Below are 18943 nucleotides of genomic sequence, written 5' to 3'. Positions count from 1 at the left end.
CCCTTGGACTTCTTCTATTTTGACGCCCGGGTGCTTGAGGAGGCATATTCTTGCACCCGTAGAACTGTAGTACCCGACGTCGAGAGCGAGGGGAACCTTTTATTGTCAATCCCCCTTTCGTCACTGAACCTGATCTCGACGGACTGTCGGTTCTTTAGGTGGCGTTTGTGGGGCGTATACTCATGACGCACTCCTAGGAGGCCCTGGCATGATCGGCGATAGCTTCTTGCTGGGTGTCCTGCCTCTAATTGTGGCTCCATGGTGGGTGTGGGGGCACATTCGTGAATGAATATTCCTTTTCGTAGTGATGATAACCCCTGTTTCGATTGTTTCTGCTTTACCTTCTCAGGCTCGTGGGGTGGGCGACCAAGCCCCCAAGTCGGTCTGTATTGGAAGACCGGGCTCTGTAGCCTCCGCTGCATTGGGCCCCGACCTTGCTCCTCCTTTGGCCTCTCTGACTCCTTCCCCTGGCTCCCCTCCCTCCTCTGTGGTTGGGTCGAGCCCCAAGCCCCCGGTGGTGACTACCTCGTCCCCTGGCGCGACTCCTTCTCTAGTTGTAACAACTGCGCCTTTTAACCCCTCTCTCTCTGGGGGTTCTCACCGCCGTCCTCGTCACGGCCGCCCTCGGTCGATTCCTTCCAGTTCTGCTACCTATCAAGCCTTGTTTGGTCCCGCTTCGTGGGCCAAATATTTTGATCTCCTCCCTCTTGATTCTGCGCCTCCTGACAATTTCTCCCTCCATCGACATCTCGTTGATTCCGTGGATGCCTCCATTACTTTCAACCCCACTCGTCTCGGTACACGTGTCGTTGCTGCTCCTTCTCAGGATGCTGCTTCCCGCTTGGCTGCCTTATCCTGCCTTGGCGAGACCCCTGTTCGGGTCTCGAAGAACGCTCAGTTGAATGCCAGTGTTGGCACTATTTTGCCACGATATTCGACATATCATTGCTGCCCAGGGCCATTCTATTCTCCAGGTGGACGCGTTTACTTGTCCCCCTCGTGGTAGTCGCCATCAACCCCTCTGGGTTGTGAAGATTACCTTTCATGGTAGGACCCTTCCACCCTCTGTCATTCTTGCTGGTGCCAGGTGCTCTGTCCAGGAGTACATTCCTTCTCCTCGGCTCTGCAACAAGTGCTGGAGGTTTGGGCATGGTACCCTCCGCTGCTCCGGGACTGTCTCTCTCTGTCCTTTGTGTGGTGGCGAAGGTTACTCTAAGTCAGAGTGCACTTCTCCCCAGGCTCGTTGCCTCAACTGCGGTGAGGCCCATCCTGCCTTCTCCCGTGCGTGTGTCCATTACAAGCTTGAGGCAGCCGTCCTCAACTTGAAGCACCGGGAGCGTTTATCTTTTCCTGAGGCGAGACGCCAGGTTCGCCGGCTCCCGCCTTATGCTAATATCTCTTATGCTCGCGTGTTGCGCTCTTCCTCTCCTCGTCCATCCCGCCTTCCTCAGACTCACAACCGTTTCCGGGCCTTGGACCCTGATGCGCCCACTGCCCCCTCCTCTGTTCCTTTGGGTTCTCTCCCGAAGGATCCTCCTCCTGGTCCTCTGTCTGGGGTTCCCTTTCCTTCTACCCGGTCTGCCGTGTCTCTTGTGTCTTCTTCCTCGTCTCCCTCCGTTCCTCCTTCCCATCCTTCCCCTCCGTCTCTTGACTCTCCCCGCCGTCTGTCGGTGCAGGCTGATGTCCATCGCTCTCCAAACGGCCGTCATGTGTGCTCTCGTTCGGCTTCTCCTGTTGAGACACTAGAATCCGTTGCCCAGTACGTGGTTGCTGGAACACCTGTCTCTTTACGTCAGAAACGTAAACCTGGCTCCTCTCCTTCCTCCTCCCCGGCGGGTAAGAAGGTTTCACTTTCTTCCTCGGCCCCTACTTCTGCCTCCCTCGCTCCTTCCCCTCCCATTTTGGTGGTTGCGCCCCCTGTTTCTGCTATGGAGGTTTCTTTAGCCCCCGCTTCCCTCTCAGTTGCTGCCCTTGCTGAGGTACGCTCCCTTCTTTCTACCCCTCCTCTTCCTGCTGCTGTCCTTGCCTGCTCCTCTCCGTTGTCTCCTCCTCTTCCTCCTCCTCCTCCTCCTCCTTCTCCGGACCCCGCCCGCCCAACTCTGATCTGTTCTCCCGTTTCCTTCCCTCCGTCTTTGTGTTATACTCAAATTCTGTCAGTTGAAATGTAACCAATCACAGGCGAGTAGGCCTCTGACGTCATGCCAGACAGAGGAGCATCAGGCATGCTCCCAGCAGCCTCAGTTATCCTCACAGGCTCAGAGTAGAAGGACCTCGGCTAGGCAGATATATACCTTGCTATCTCAGTCAATAAATATATACAGAAGCGACTACTGTGTCTACCTTCTACCCGAACAAGGCAAACGAATACTGGTAGCAGCAGTGGGACCCAGAAATTTTTTCTGGAAACAAAAGTTCAAGTACCCAGCATTGCCTCGTGTTCCAGCCATAACCGCCGCCACCGCCACCGCCATAAGCCGCCATCCTGCCACCCACGCATCAAATATTGTGCCAGACCGGGGTCCTGCCATCAACCACTACTCCAGGCCAACGTTTCAGAAGTAAGGGTCAATATTTTCCTGTGAGAACGCTCATTCATCAGTGAGGAGGAAGGAAGCTTCCGCGCCAGCCATTTTTTTGAATCTCGCGCCTCCACGTGGGAACCTACACCCACCACCACCACCGCCACCCAAGCTGACAGTATCAAGCTTCGTGAGGGTGCAAGCTACTGCAATCGTCGTCAGCCATCGTCGCAAGTATCAACTGGTTATTCCATCGTCGCAATATTGTCGTCGTCAGAATTTATCTTCGTGCTTCTAGCGTGAACAGTGTGGGGTCCCTGAGTCTCGTGCCACCGCCGCCAGGAGCGCTGCCATCGCACCAGTTTGTAAACAAGCCCTCACATGGTCCTCTTCACACGTCTGGTCACCGTTTTTCGTTTTGGCCACTGTTATATTGCAAATCCTGCAGCCCTGAGTTAAGTAAATATGAGCTAAGATATCGTGTGCTATGATTTAATGAGGTTTAACGTAAATATATCCAAAATATCTTATGAATTAATCTTTCAGTGGCTTGTTAAATATTGGAGCCGGTTTAGTACTCCAGAGGCCCACAGTTCTCTGAGACATTTCAATATTCCCTGCATATGATTCCATTATTCATTAATTGTTACTAGTGTCATTAGTGAATTCAAAGGTGAGAGAAGTAAGAAATAATTGTTTCTAGCAGTTATATACATTCCTGTGTCCAGTTTATGTGCTACATACATATTTCTTGCATTGCCACTTGTTGTGTTGAATCTTTTTAATGAAATTTTGCAATTGCACGTCCAGTTTTTATATTCTCAATTGCTGTGCTTAGTCTGGTTTAATTAATTTACATACATCTAATTCCAGTCATTTTTTTTAATGAAAGATTGCTAAATTTAGTTTACAATTGCTTGTTCTTAATTATTTTCTTGCCTAGCCCAATTTAATAATTTTATTTCTGCCATTTTTACTTTAGCCAAGTTGATATTTTTTTGTGTTTATTTTTGTGTATACTATTTCTGATGCCAGGTGCACTTAATTATAATCTGCGTTCAAATATTACTTCCACGGCTGTGACAATGCCTACCACTGTTGAAACCCCTTCAGAATCAATGGGAACAGTTGCTCGTCCCAATGGCCAGAGATCAGCTCAGGAAATGGCTATTCCTCTTTTTGCCGGTGAATCCCGCTTATTAGAGTCATGGTTTAGTAAGGTTGAAGCGAAAACAGTTGCACGTTTTTCTAAGCCTACTGATGCCGAATACTTAGCAATTGCACGGTCAGCTGTGGACACAACCAAAGGTGATGCACGTTTTGTTGTTGATGAGAAAGCCATTGTTAGCCTCCAGTCTTGGCCTGAATTTAAGGATTTCTTTCGCCGTCGCTTTGTTAATAAAGGAGACCTTGACCCATATAGGTTAGTCAAGAAAATTGCCAATGCCACCATGCAGCCTGGTGAATCATTTAATGCGTTTACTAGCCGTCTCGATCAGTATCTGTATGCCTTAGTTTCTGCTATGAATAATTCGACTTGGTTAGATAAAGACAATAATCTGTCCCCTGAGGCTATGGCCAAAATGATAGCATTTGGTACTTTAATGCATTTTGCCCCCGAGCATACAAAACCAATCGTTGAGCAACAAAATTTTGGTGTTAAACATGAAATTGGTGAAGTGTTTGTGGCTATTAACAATGCCGCAGATAAACTAGCTCCCCGAAGTGCTCAACTGTTGCCACCCTCTGATGCTGTAAATGTAGTCACAAGCTCTCAGCATCCTCCCACAAATTCTCAAAACTCTTGGTCGCAGAAGCGTACCCATGCTCGTAGCCCCCAGTCAAATTCGCCGCCTCATAAAATGCCGAAACGCCATAGTCCACAACCATCCACTCCCTCATGTTGGCATTGTGGCAAGAGTAACCACCTTGCAAGGGACTGTTGGTCCGCCCCTAGATCATCACCTCCTAGACAATTCTCTCGGCCCCCTCATCAATCTAATCATTCTAGGCTTCCATATTGCACGTACCATAAACAAGTTGGTCACCACACTGCGGATTGTAGAGTTAGGCAAAGGACATCTCCACCTCGTAACTCCCATGGTCAGTCTTGGCGAGGCTCACAGCGTCCAAGACATTATCAGAACTCTCGTAATTACAACTCCCAGCCCAGCTATAATGCAACTTCAAATTATAATGCTCAGTCACAGAATGCTGGAGCTCAGAATGTTCACTCCATGTCGTCGGGAAACCCCCAAGGCCATCCGCTAACCAATTCAAGCTAGCCAATCCTAGTGCCCTCCCTGTGTATTCAGTAGCTACCCAAAATAGATTTGGACACTTGACAGAGGAGGACACTGACTCTAGACCAGTTGTAGATGTTGACGGATCCACAGTAAATTTGACACAAACAAGACACAGATATCCCAGACAACATAAGTCAAAAATAGTAACTTGTCCAGTCTCAAGTGATGGTCCCCTTGTATCAGCCATTGTACATGGTAGAGTTTTAAAAGTTTTTCTTGACTCAGGTGCAAAAATTAATATTGTCAAGCCCTCAGCTCTTAGAGACATTGAAAGTATGCACCCTACTATTTTAAAACAGTCACACATACCTTTTCTAAGTGGTATTTCAGGAAATAAAGTAAAAGTTCAGGGTGAAATTGACCTCCCACTCAAGTTCAATGATGTCACATTGTCTATAACATGTTTAGTTGTTGACATTATTCATTTTCCTGGAGACATTCTCTAAGGTCTGTACACCATGATTGATGAAAATATTCAGATTCAGATTCAGATTCAGATGTTTATTCAGGTAAGGTATATACATACAAGTGATGTTACATTAATGGATTGATATATAGATAGAGCTAGTACATACAATGCCTAAAGCCACTATTACGCAATGCGTTTCGGGCAAGAAAAACATTAATATCTAGAACTTAATACTAATTGAGCATAAAGAATAAAAGATGTTGAGAACAAATACAAATAAAGATAAAAAAAAAGGGGGAACATGACTGAAAAAGCAGCACAAATACAATAGGTTGACAAACAGTGTTGATTAAAAAAAAAAAAAAAGAAAATAACAGACATGGGTTGACAATAGAGGAGTGAGGTAGATTACAGGGAATTTATTAGGTAGTGTTTAGTTTTTATCTTAAACTGGTTGAGAGAGGTACAGTCTTTAACATGGTTGGGAAGGTCATTCCACATTCTGGGCCCCTTGATTTGCAGAGCATTTCTAGATTGATTAAGACGTACTCTAGGAATATCAAAACTGTATTTATTTCTGGTGTGGTGCTCATGGGTTCTGTTACAACCTTCTATGAAGCTTTTAAGATCAGGATTGGCATTATAGTTTAGCGTTTTATATATGTATAATACACATGAGAGAATGTGCATTGACTTAATATCTAACATATTAAGAGATTTGAGTAGGGGTACCGAGTGATGTCTGGGGCCAGAGTTGGATATTGTTCTAATAGCGGCTTTGTGTTGGGTAATTAGAGGACGTAAGTGATTTTGGGTAGTAGAACCCCAAGCACAAATACCATAGTTGAGATAAGGATAGATAAGGGAGTAATAGAGAGTCACCAGGGCAGGGCGTGGTACATAATATCTGATCTTAGAAAGAATGCCCACAGTTTTTGAAACTTTTTTTGATATATTTAGAATGTGTCCCTGGAAATTCAGCTTGTGGTCAATGAGAATGCCAAGGAATTTGCCATCTAATTTGTTACAAATTTGGGTATTGTTTATTTTGAGGTTTATAAGACTAGAGGATTTATTGCCAAACAGAATATAGAAGGTTTTGTCAATGTTAAGGGTGAGTTTGTTGGCAGTTAGCCAAAGATGGACTTTATTTAGCTCAGTATTTACTGTGGCATTTAGAGCAAGAGGGTCAGGACTGGAGTAAATGAAGGTTGTGTCGTCAGCAAATAGAATTGGTTTGAGGTGTTGGGAGGCATTTGGAAGGTCATTAATGTAGATGAGAAAGAGGAGAGGGCCAAGTATGCTGCCCTGAGGAACACCAATGTTGATGGGTAGGGTGGGAGAAATTGTATTATTCACAGAAACATATTGGAGCCTGTCAGTAAGGTAGGACTCGAGGTATTGTAGGGAGTGTCCTCTGACTCCATAATGATGTAATTTAAGAAGAAGGTTATGGTGGTTGACAGTATCAAAAGCTTTACGCAGGTCCACAAATAACCCAACAGGGAACTCCTTTTTATCAAGAGCTGTATGAATCGAGTTAAGCATACTAATAAGTGCATCGTTAGTGCTTTTTTTGGGTCTGAAGCCATATTGGCAAGGGCTAAGTATATTGAGTTTGGCTAGATATGAGTAAAGCTGCTTGTATATAAGTTTTTCAAAAATTTTTGACAAGTTTGGCAGGATTGATATAGGTCTGTAGTTGTTAACATCTGTGGGGTCACCACATTTGTGGACAGGCGTTACTCTCGCTTTTTTTAGAATATCTGGAAAGGTTTGGAGTTCAAGTGACTTGTTGAAGAGCAAAGCAATAGCAGGGGCTAAAGATCTGGAGGCTTTTTTGTAAATTAAAGTTGGTATCTCCTCAAGGGCACCAGACTTGGTTTTAAGGGAAAGGATTATCTCATTGACGTCAGTGGAGTTAATAGGCTTTAGGTACAGAGACTGTGGATAGTTACCTGTAAGATAGTCCTTAATGTCAGTACTGGAAGATGGAATATCATTTGCAAGGGATGAACCAATGGAAGAGAAGAACCTATTGAACTCAATAGCAGAATCAGAGGCTGAAAGCTGACCATCGTTATTAGACAGGAGAGTCGGTTTGTTATTTAAAGATTTCTTTGATCCCAATATTTGTGAAATTGTGCTCCAAGTTTGTTTAATGTTGCTCTTTATTTGAGTAAATTTATCTTCGTAGTAATTAGTTTTGGCTCGTCTAATTATCTTAGATAGCAATAATGAGTAATTCTTTGAGAATTCTTTGGAGACAATTCCTAACCTATACTTCTTCTCAAGGTCGTGTTTTTTGTTAATGGATTTCAGTATTCCCTTTGTAAGCCAAGGATTGTTAAGCCTTTTGCTTGTGACTTGTTTTGTAAGCCTAGGACAGTGGGTGTTATAAAGGCTAAGAGTTGTTTGTAGAAAAGATTGCACTGCTAGGTTGATGTCCCCTATGTTACCTAACTCGGACTCCCAGTTGACATTATCAGCAGCAGTTATAAAATTGTTTATAGCAGTTTCATTGTGCAGCCTAAAGCTTAACTCCCTTGTTTCTAGAGGTGGTTTGCTAATGTTAGTTAAGAGAAATGTGGGGTAGTGGTCTGTAGTGCTATCGGTGATTATACCTGAAGTAAGCGGAGAGGTTATGTTGGTCCAGATGTGATCTAGAGTCGTGGCAGTGCTATCAGTGATTCTAGTAGGTCTAGTGATTAAGGGTATGAGGAGGCAGGAATTCATACAGTTGAGGAAGCTAACAGCAGTAGGGTGTTCTGGCTCGCAGAGGTCAATATTAAAGTCCCCTGCGATAATTAGGTGGTTTTTGTTCAGTCTGTTATCAAGTATTAGATTTCTAAGGTTTGAGTTGAATACAGACACATCAGTGTTGGGAATTCTATAGACTGCACCCACAGACAGGACAGACTCGGCACCCTTGACTCTGAAGCTGGCGAAGATATACTCCCCATAGCAGTCTCTAGTTCTAATTTCTTTTAAGCATGTTAGTTCTTGGTGGTAGTAAAGAGCAGTGCCACCACCTCTCTGAAGTTGACGACAGTTGTGAATTGCTGAGTAGTTAGGCATGTTAAAGAGTTGAGTAGTATCCTCTTTCAACCATGTTTCAGTAAGTATAATAAAAGAGAATTTGTTGCCAATAGTTTCAATCAAGGCACTAACATCATCGAAGTGTTTACCTAGGGATCTAACGTTCAAATTGATTACAGAGATATTGTGATTATGAGTTAATACATTGTTTACATCATGTGCTGCAAAATATCTGCAATTTAGATCATTAAAGTGATTATTGTCATAGATAGTGGATAAGAGGTTAAGTTCTGGGTCTATACTTGACTGCATAAAAAAAGCTGATTGTAGAATCAGAAATAAGTAGAAAAAAGCTATAAAATAGGGAAAAATATATACACAATACTGTACAAAACAAACACAAAAGGGGCTTACAGGGGTACAATGGAGTAAGGGAGTATGGCTAGGCTAGGCAACCTAGGCAATTAATGAGATTAAAGAAAAAACATGTAAACATGGACTATACAAAACACAAGATATGGAAATACAAAACAAAAAATATAAGCAAGACTAAGCAATACAAAAAAAAAAAAAAATGGAGCAAAAATGAGGTAGATTGCTTACGAGTACTCACAGGTACACTGTAAGTAACAATTTGCAGTTTGAGATGCAGGCAAAGCCAGGGGTACAATGGAGTAAGGGAGCATGGCAAGGCTAGGCAACCTAGGTAATAAATGAAATCAAAGAAAAGTTGAATAATAAACATAGGCAAATTTAAGCTAATGATTAATAACTATAGATAGTTCAGTAATGACTGTATAATTAAAAAGACCTGAAGAACTACTTAATAACTCAATTAAATAATTTCGGTAAATGACTAGGTAAGAGTAAGTTAAAAATTAAGTCAGAAAATGAACCAAGGAGACTTAGGATACCTAGCCCCACTAGTTGACAGGGGGTTAATTAAGTTAATTCATTGGGAGTGATATGGTGAGACAAACCACATTGGGAGAGGAAAGTGTTGAGGTTTTCTTCTCTAGTAATTGTAAACATTTTGCCCTCTGCGGTTTTTCTCACCTTTATCAGACCATCTCTTACGAAGCACTGATGAATAGCATCTGGGTTTTGTTGCCGGATTTGACGCAGGCGGTAGAGGATTTGCTGTCTGTTCCTGGTCAAGCACTCGTTGATGTATAATCCCTTCCGTTGGGATGCAGCTGTCCGGACTAGATTGGATTTCGTGAACTGGGAAGACAGCTTCAGGCGAATTTTCCGTTGATTTAGACCTGATGGATTCTTTTTGCCTACTCTGTAGGCAGCAATAACGTCAGTTTTGTTTAGATTGAGCTGCAATTTGTTTTTTAAGAGATCCTGAGCTATTTCGAAACAATTTTCACCTTCATGTTCCACAGGTATATCTTGGGACGACACGATAACAGAGTCTAGCAGCTTTTGCTGGTCTTGTTCCTCCTGGGAGACGGAACGTTGAGCTGAAAATGTACTGATACATGCAGTCATTTTGCTGAGAGCTTCCTCCTGCTTTTTTAAGGCTTCATCAGTTTTCCGAAGGTTGTTTTCCTCATGGAGATCATTCAAATCATGCTGTAGTTGGTCTTGGCTAGCCTTGTAGTTTCTAATATCCTCGCGGAGGAGGGTTATTTCTTGTTGTTGTTGTTGGAGATTAGCGCGGTTCGCTAGATTCTCGTTGAGAAGACTCAAGATGATAGAATTTTGTGACTCGAGGACTAGGCACAACTTTTTGAACCACTGATTCTCGGTCCAGTTAGTGAATTCCGGTGAGGGACCGGAAGCTCGCTTGAGTTGATTATACTGGGATGCTAGCATGTTCATAGGAGAGGGTTGAGAGGACTCTGCTCCTTTGCTCAATGGGGTGGAGGGGAGGGCAGCCCCGCCTCCCCGGACCCCAGAGCTTCCAGACGGAGAAACACGGATATTGTTAGAGTTGGCCGGGATGGATGTCTTGTTAAGGGGTTTGTTGCCCTTATTTCCCTGCACAGTCACATTTTTAGGAGACATGATTGGTTAGAATGGACTGAGGGGTATATGTTGAGAAGAAACTTGCGTCAGGCAGCGCGGTGGCGGCAGCATGCACTGGTACTCACACCGTAGAGGATTGTTTTGAAACTTATTTGAGATGGAATGAGTTGATTTTGGTCGGTTACTTTGGTTTTGCTATAACATGCTTGGACTCCATGTACTTAGCTGCCTGTGGGTGGTGGTCTACATCATCTGGCGTAAGTTTAAGGGCTGATATACAGCTTATAGTGAGGAGCGTAGCGTGCGTAGCGTCCTCCCTCGATCAGAGGCCCGAGCAACATATTGCATTGTTTCCCCATCGTTGGAACATAAGTATCAAAGACCATGTCATACCCTTGTGTAGCATGTATCGACAGGGCCACGAGTTCAATCTTCAATCAGATTATGTTAATTTTGTTGACACCCGCCTTGCAAGCGTAGGTTTGTCAGATCATTGTCGTGGTAGCATACCCGAGAAAACAGGCACTCGATTGAAGCATAGTAGTTGTGCAGTTGTTAAGGAGAATGAGTATCGGGACTTTCTGGAAGGGGACGCCCTAACGGATTCTCGTTGTCTCGCTCGCCTGGCAGCTTCCATCTCTGAAGTCAGTGGTTCCATGGCTACTGACACTGTGCTACACCCTCATTCTCTCACCAGAATAAGAGTTACGGTTCAGGGAGTGCCTGAGTTGTCGGATGTGATTGCGGAAAGTGAAACATGTAAAGTGAATGGTACATTTGTTGAACCCTCCTGGCACACAGTGCAGGATGGTACTGTCACACTTTTTATCGCAAACACAAGTAATGCCGATATCCATCTCCAGTCTGGTACCCATGTTGTAGATTTTGCCCATTACTCGTTACCGGTGCGAGTTGTGGATGATGTCTCCATGGATCATACTGTTTGTACACTCACACCAGGAGAACAGGGATCTCAGCCAGAGGTGCAAGCGCAACACCTCAGTCCTACTGATTTTCCTGACTCTGTGGCTCAGCTTTTGAAAATTTTGAACAAGAATAGAGCTGTTGTTGCTCTACCAGGAGAAAAATTAGGTCTCACTCCTCTCATTACACATAAAATTCCCCTTGAACAAGGAACTACGCCTATTTATGTACCAGCTTACTGTCTTCCCCATTCTCAGAGAGCAGAAGCAGATAGACTTGTAGAAGAAATGTTACAGAGTGATGTAATTGAATCAAGTAATTCGCCATGGAACGCTCCATTGATTCTTGTACCAAAGTGAGATGGGACTTGGAGACCTGTAATCGATTATCGCAAGCTTAACAGAGTAACAATACCTGATCGTTTCCCACTTCCAGTTCTAAATGATTTGTTGCAAAGTATTGGTCGAAACAAAGTATTCTCAACGTTAGATTTGTTGCAGGGATTCTGGCAAATCCCCCTTGATGAGGAAAGTAAACAATTGACAGCCTTTAGTACTCCCAATGGTCATTTTCATTTCAAAAGAATGCCGTTTGGTTTGCGTAGAAGTCCAATAACCTTTTCACGGCTCATGACAAATCTATTTCGTAGATTGATAGGAAGTACGCTTCTAGTTTACCTTGATGATCTCATAATCATGTCGCAAGATGTTCAGACTCATTTCCAGAACCTTGAAAAAGTACTTGCAAAGCTCGCTGAAGCTAATTTAAAAATAAAGCTTGCAAAATGTTCATTTTTAAAGCAAAAGATTAATTTCCTAGGTCATACAGTTACACCTTCAGGTATTACATTGAATGAATCAAAAATTATTGCTGCCCGTGATTTTCCAACACCTCGTACCGCAGAAGCCGTAAGACAGTTCACAGGTCTTGTAGGATTTTATCGTTCATTTATTGCTGGATTCTCTATTATAGCCGCTCCGCTTTACAAGTTGCAAAGAAAAGATGAACCCTTTGTTTGGGGAGAGGCCCAGGATCAGTCATTCAAAAAACTCAAAGCAGCCTTGATTTCGTCACCTGTCCTTAGGTACCCAGATTTTTCTAAACCTTTTACTTTGGTTACAGATGCTAGTGACATAGGTCTAGGTGCTGCATTACTTCAAGCAGAAGGTCACAGAGATCACGCAATAGCTTATGCTAGCCGTACTTTATCTAAAGAAGAGAAAAATTATAGTGCAACAGAACGAGAAGCCTTGGCAGTTGTTTGGGCACTTAAACATTTCAAGGATACAATTTATAATTACCCAGTTCATGTTCTTACAGATCACCAACCATTAATTCCCTTGTTCAAAAATAAGAATCCAGTTGGAAAGTTTGCTAGATATTTGCTCACAATTCAAGAATTCAATCCCACATTTGGATATATTCCAGGAAAGCAAAATGTTGTAGCCGATGCGTTTTCTCGACACGTAGCTGCGATTCAGTTAAATTACCCAGCATTAGATGCTACAGTAGTAGAAACGGAACAAAGACAAGACCCCATATGGGCACCCGTCATTAAATTTTTGACTAAGCAAGACACTCGCCCGATTCATAAACCGCCAGTACCATTGAAAGAACTAGTTATGTTGGACAATTTACTGTGTAGAGTAGTAAAGCTAGGGACAGCCCCGAGGAAATGTTGTCAGTTAGTTGTTCCAGCTGTCTTGGTACCAACTGTGTTAAAAATTATCCATGATGCTCCTGCAAGTGCACATCCAGGAAAGGATCGTACACTCCAACAAGGTCGATTGAAATATTTTTGGCCAAAAATGGCTAAGGAGATTGCTCATTATGTTGACAGATGTTTAACTTGTTTACAGCACAAGGGACATGTTTCAGGACCTAATCCAATTCAGGTGTACCCAGCAACTAAAGCTCCTTGGGAACGAATATCGATGGATTTATTGACAAATTTTGCGGAAACAGAGAAAGGGAACAAACATTTGCTTGTAATGGTCGATAATTTTTCACGGTTTTGCGAACTAGTTCCTATCCCGAACAAAACAGCAGAAACCATAGCCAGCGCATTCCATGACCAAATAATTTGTAGATATAGTATGCCTAAAGTAATCCTTTCAGATAAGGGTCCAGAATTCAGTAATAGTATTCTAACTAGCTTGTGTGATTTATATAACATCAAAAAATGTAGCATCATGCCTTATCATCCGGCAAGTAATGGACTAGCTGAACGTACTAACAGGAAAGTGTTAGATGCCTTGAGAGTCACGTTGAATTTTGATAACAACAATTGGGATGATTTTATACCCTTAATTCAGTGTGCTATAAATTCTTCAATTAATGTTTCTACTGGTGACACACCTCACGCTATTCTTTATGGTACAGATAAGATCCTCCCTAATGAATTGATTAACGTACCTCCTACTCCCTTATATAACGTAGATGATTTTGTTCAAGTGAAGCGTAGACAAATGCAACTAGTATTCAAGAAAATACGAGAACAACTGTCCAAAGCAACAGCCGAGTTCACTCTAGCAAGGAATGCACGAGCTAAACCCAGTAAAATAACTATTGGATCTGTAGTAATGATACTTAACCAACACAGGTCTGGTCCTATGTACAAGTTAACTAAGAAATTTTTGGGTCCATATAAGGTAACCGAGCTTATCAAAGGTAACAAATACAGACTTAAGAACTTGTTAACAGGAGAGTATATAAATGAACATTTAGACCATATGAAGTTAGCTAAAATGACTGTTGACGAGACTGATGAGGAAGATGACAATGAACTTACCCAGACAGATACTCCTACTCGGACACCACCTTCTGTGGTTGACAGACCACTTGATGTTCAGCAACCCCATACTAGCAATTATAATCTTAGATCTAGACCTCTCGTTTCAACCGTGCACTCACCACATGTCCATTGGCTAGATGTTAACGAGGATATCTCTCAAGATGATAGTTGTCGCATGAAGTTTCATCTGTTCCGGACCTTCAGTCAGAGCCAGAGTTGTATAGTGCTCTGGATGAGCTAGGTGTAGATATCTGCAGAATTTATAATTGAATGCACTCTGCAGTTATTATTCTGTTTGTTTTGAAAAAAAAAAACATTTGCAGTATTTCTACCACATGTGTCTTATTATTACCATTATATATAATGTATAGTTTTTCTCAACTTTATTTTGTTATGAATTAGATGCCATTGTTAAGTCTACTACCATTTGTATTTTTACAGTGCTTGTCATAAGAGTTATTATTGTTCTAGCAACCACATTGTGGCCAGTGAATCCTGACTGCTATCACGCAGATGTTAGTCTTCTTGTTCCAGGTTTTGTATATGCTTGTAAATATATTGCACATTATATATATTGTACATTGGTCTTGTAAATATATTGTATATTTCAGAGAAAAAAAAAATGAAAAAAAAAAAAAAAAAAAAAAAAATCATTATCTATCTTGAAATTCAATTGTGGTTGTTAGGTCAGAACTTTGTTCCATTAATGTAATAATTGTTTAATTTTGTATGGTTTTCAAGCACATGCCATTGACACATGTTAATAATTTTGTTTAGGCAATACCTTGAGTTGTATTGTTCATATCTGATCAGTAGACATACACATGTTCTTAATACTCTGGTTTAATCAAAGAATTGTTACCATGATTTTCACCTATTATGATGATTTTTTTTTTTGGTGCATATATGCCGAGTTGTTGTATTACGCACATCTGATCTTCTTTCAATGTTTTATTATGCAAATTTCACATGTAAGCCATTATTAAATGCCACCGAGGTCCTTTCAGTATCATTGTAACTATATAGCTAGCCAGAGCTTGTCGACAAGGGACGTCGACTTGGTAGCGTGTCCGAGCGGTGTTATACTCAAATTCTGTCAGTTGAAATGTAACCAATCACAGGCGAGTAGGCCTCTGACGTCATGCCAGACAGAGGAGCATCAGGCATGCTCCCAGCAGCCTCAGTTATCCTCACAGGCTCAGAGTAGAAGGACCTCGGCTAGGCAGATATATACCTTGCTATCTCAGTCAATAAATATATACAGAAGCGACTACTGTGTCTACCTTCTACCCGAACAAGGCAAACGAATATTTGCTCAGTTTACCCATGCCCCCTAACCCTGACTTTGCTGACCCTGATATTCTTTAACGTGCTCTGTTGCTCTTTTGCCTTTGTTTCTTCCTTGTTCTCTGTTTTTTGTCCTTTCTCTTCTCGTTGTTGTCCATTCTTCAATGGAACGTTTGAGGTTATTACGCCAATTTCCTCGAACTCCAACTTCTGATTTCGCGGTTTTCGCCCCTTTGTGTCTGTCTCCAGGAGCCGATGCTTGGTGCTCGTCCAGGTCGTTTTCGTGGCTATTCCTTTCTCTCCCCCCCACAGCTGTTGCTGGGGCTTCTAATTCTTCTGCTCTCTTGATTCGTACTGATGTTCCCTTTGTTCCTTTACTTTTTCCTTCGCCTCTCCATTGATCTATTTAATGCCTGTCCCTACCTGTCCTCATCACAATCGACTTGAGAATGGTCCAGGACAGACCGAAACGTCGTCGTCCCTTCAATTTCTAGTGTGTGGTCTGGTCAACATACTTCAGCCACGTTATTGTGACTCATCGCCTGCCTCTCCATTGTTCTGCTGCTCGTATCTTTGTGGGGAAATGGTACACAGTTGGTTCCATTTATCTGCCCCCGAGTGTCCCGCTTTCTCTTCCTGATTTGAGACACCTCCTAGACTCCTTGCCGGAGCCTGTGCTCCTGCTGGGTGACTTCAATTGTCGTCATTCTCTTTGGGGTGACGTTCTGAGGAATACCCGGGGTCGCCTCCTTGAGCCGTTTCTCCTCTCTTCTTCCCTGTCTCTTCTGAATTCTGGTGAGCCCACTCATTTGGACTCTCGGACTCGCACCCTTTCTTGTCTTGATCTTTCTCTCTGCTCTTCTTCTCTTTACTTAGATTTCACGTGGCAGGTTCTTGATGACCTCCATGGAAGTGATCATTTCCCCATCCTTGTTTCCTTTTTCTCTTTTCGCCCTTCCCTCTCTTTTCCTAGGTGGCAGTTTGCTAAGGCAGACTGGACCCTATTTACCCTCAGTGCTGCTCTCTCTGACCTCTCCCTTCTGCCTCTCTCTCACGCTCTCCTCCTTTTTCATGACACTGTCTTCAACGCTGCCCTCCGCTCTATTCCTCGCTCTTCCTCTCGGGGTCCACGGAAGTGCGTTCCCTGGTGGAATGCGGACTATGCTCGGGCTGTCCGCTGTAAGCGTGCAGCCTGGAAGAGGCACCGCCGTAGGCAGACGACCGATTCTTTTCTTTTCTTTCAGAAAGCGAGTGCGGTGGCCCATAGGGCCATCCGTACGGCTAAACGTGAATGTTGGGCATCTTATGTCTCAACAATTACGTCCGAAACCCCTCTGGCCCAGATCTGGAAGCTTATCAGCAAGATAGCGGGTAAGTACGTTCCCGATGTTTCACCGGTCCTTCACCTCCATGATACTCTTGTGGCGGACCCGTTGCAGGTCGCTTCCGAACTGGGTTCCCACTTTTCTTCTGTTAGCTCTGGTCTTCATCTTCCCCAATCTTTCCTTCTTCGTAAACCTGTCCTTGAGCCTCGTCCTTTAGATTTCTGCACTCATCTTCAGCTTCCCTATAATGATCCCTTCTCTCTCTCTGAACTTCGCTCTGCCCTGGCCCTCTGCGGTTCTACGGCGGCGGGCTCCGATGGTATTCATTATGAGATGCTTCGCCATCTCCCTCCGAGCACGTCTCAGTATTTACTGAGTCTGTATAATCGGATCTGGGAGTCGTCGTCAGTCCCTGAGGACTGGCTCGATGCCGTTGTCCTCCCTGTTCGCAAACCGGGGTCTCTGGGTACTTCCCCTAAGGACTTTCGCCCTATTGCTCTCACAAGTTGTGTCTGCAAACTCTTTGAACGTATGGTTAACGTTCGTCTGATGTAGTTCCTGGAACACCATCACCTCCTCTCCCCTTCTCAATTTGGTTTCCGCAAGTGCCGCAGCACGACGGATGTCCTGGTGAACTTGGAGGTCTATATTCGTACTGCTTTTGCTGCGAACACCTCCGTTGTTGCCGTCCTTTTGACCTGGAAAAGGCTTACGACACCACTTGGCGTTATCATATCCTATCTCAACTTCACTCTTTTGGCCTTCGTGGTCATCTCCCTCTCTTTCTCCTCAGCTTCCTCTCTTGTCGTTCCTTTCGGGTGCGCCTTGGTACCGCTCTTTCTCCCTCTTTTCAGCAATACGAAGGTGTGCCCCAGGGTAGTGTTCGGAGCACTACTCTTTTTCTGGTTGCCCTCAATGGTCTTCTTTTCTCTCTTCCTTCTGGTGTCTTCTCCGCTCTCTATGTCGATGATCTTACCCTTTGTTGTCAGGGTGATGATTCGCCTCTCCTTCAACGCCGGCTTCAACTTGCTATTGATGCCGTGTCGTCATGGGCCACAGATCATGGCTTCAAGTTCTCTTCTTCTAAGACTTGTGCCATGACTTTTACGAGGAAACGTGTTGTTCTTCGTCCCTCTTTGTGACTTTATGGTCATCCCCTTGAATACAAAGATTCCGCGAAGCTTTTGGGGTTATTCCTTGACACTTGTTTGTCTTGGTCTCCCCATATCTCTTACCTCCATGTTGAGTGCTCTAAGGCCCTTACCCTCCTTCGGGTCTTGTCCCATACTTCTTGGGGGGCAGATAGGCGCACTCTCCTTGCTTTACATTCCTCTCTCGTCCTGTCTAAGCTCGATTATGGTTGCCCTGCTTACTCGTCTGCTTCTCCTTCTACTCTTCGCTGTCTTGATGCTTTGCACCATACTGGGTTGTGCCTCAGTTTTGGTGCCTTTCGTTTGACTTCCATCCTTAGCTTGTATGTTGACACTGGCTTCCTGTCTCTCCGGGACCGCCGTGATCGCTACTGTCTTCGCTATCTTGCGCGGTCCTTGCAACATCCTTTCTCTCGCCTCTGTCGTGCTTTAACTTTTGCCACTCCTGCGGTTCCTGTTCCTCTTCACCACCTCCCTCTTTCTGTCCGGTTATCTCGCCTACAGGATTCTCTTTCCGTTCGTATTTCTGATGTTTCTCCTCGTGTTGTTCCTTCTTTGCCTTCGTGGAGGGTCCCTCTTCCGCGGTTTTGTACATCCTTGACCCGTATCACTAAAGCTTTTACCCCTCCTACGGTTCTAAAACGCCTTTTCCTCGAGCACTTTTCTTCTCACTCCCGCTCCGTTTCTGTCTTCACCGATGGGTCTAAGTCAGCGGACGGTGTTGGCTACTCTGTTGTTTTTCCTGGTCGCACTTATGTGTCGCTTACCTCCGGAGACTAGCATCTTTACAGCGGAACTTTTTGCTATTCTCTATGCTCTTCGTCTCCTGCTTTCTCGTTGTCAGTCTTCCTTTGTAGTTGTTGTTGAATCTCATAGTGCCCTCATAGGCTCTCGGGTCCTTTAATCCAGTTCATCCAGTAGTTGTCGAGATCCAGCATTGGCTGTTTCTTGTTCACAGTAAATTTAAGTCGGTTGAGTTTTGTTGGGTTCCCAGCCATATTGGTGTGTCTTTAAATGAGCGTGCGGATGCTGCCGCCAAGGAAGCTGTCCGCTCTTGTCCCATCTCTCGTAAAGGCATTCCATTTTCCGACTTTTACCCGGTTATCCATTCCTCAGTACTTACCCGTTGGCAGGCTTCTTGGTTGTCTGTTACTGGTAACAAGCTACGTACTCTTAAATGTTGTGTTTCCTCGTGGCCGTCCTCCTTCCACC

Source organism: Procambarus clarkii, chromosome 61 (assembly GCF_040958095.1).
Source record: "Procambarus clarkii isolate CNS0578487 chromosome 61, FALCON_Pclarkii_2.0, whole genome shotgun sequence".
NCBI lineage: Eukaryota > Metazoa > Arthropoda > Malacostraca > Decapoda > Cambaridae > Procambarus > Procambarus clarkii.
The sequence above is the reverse complement of the archived record's forward strand: the minus strand, read 5'-3'. Positions refer to the sequence as shown.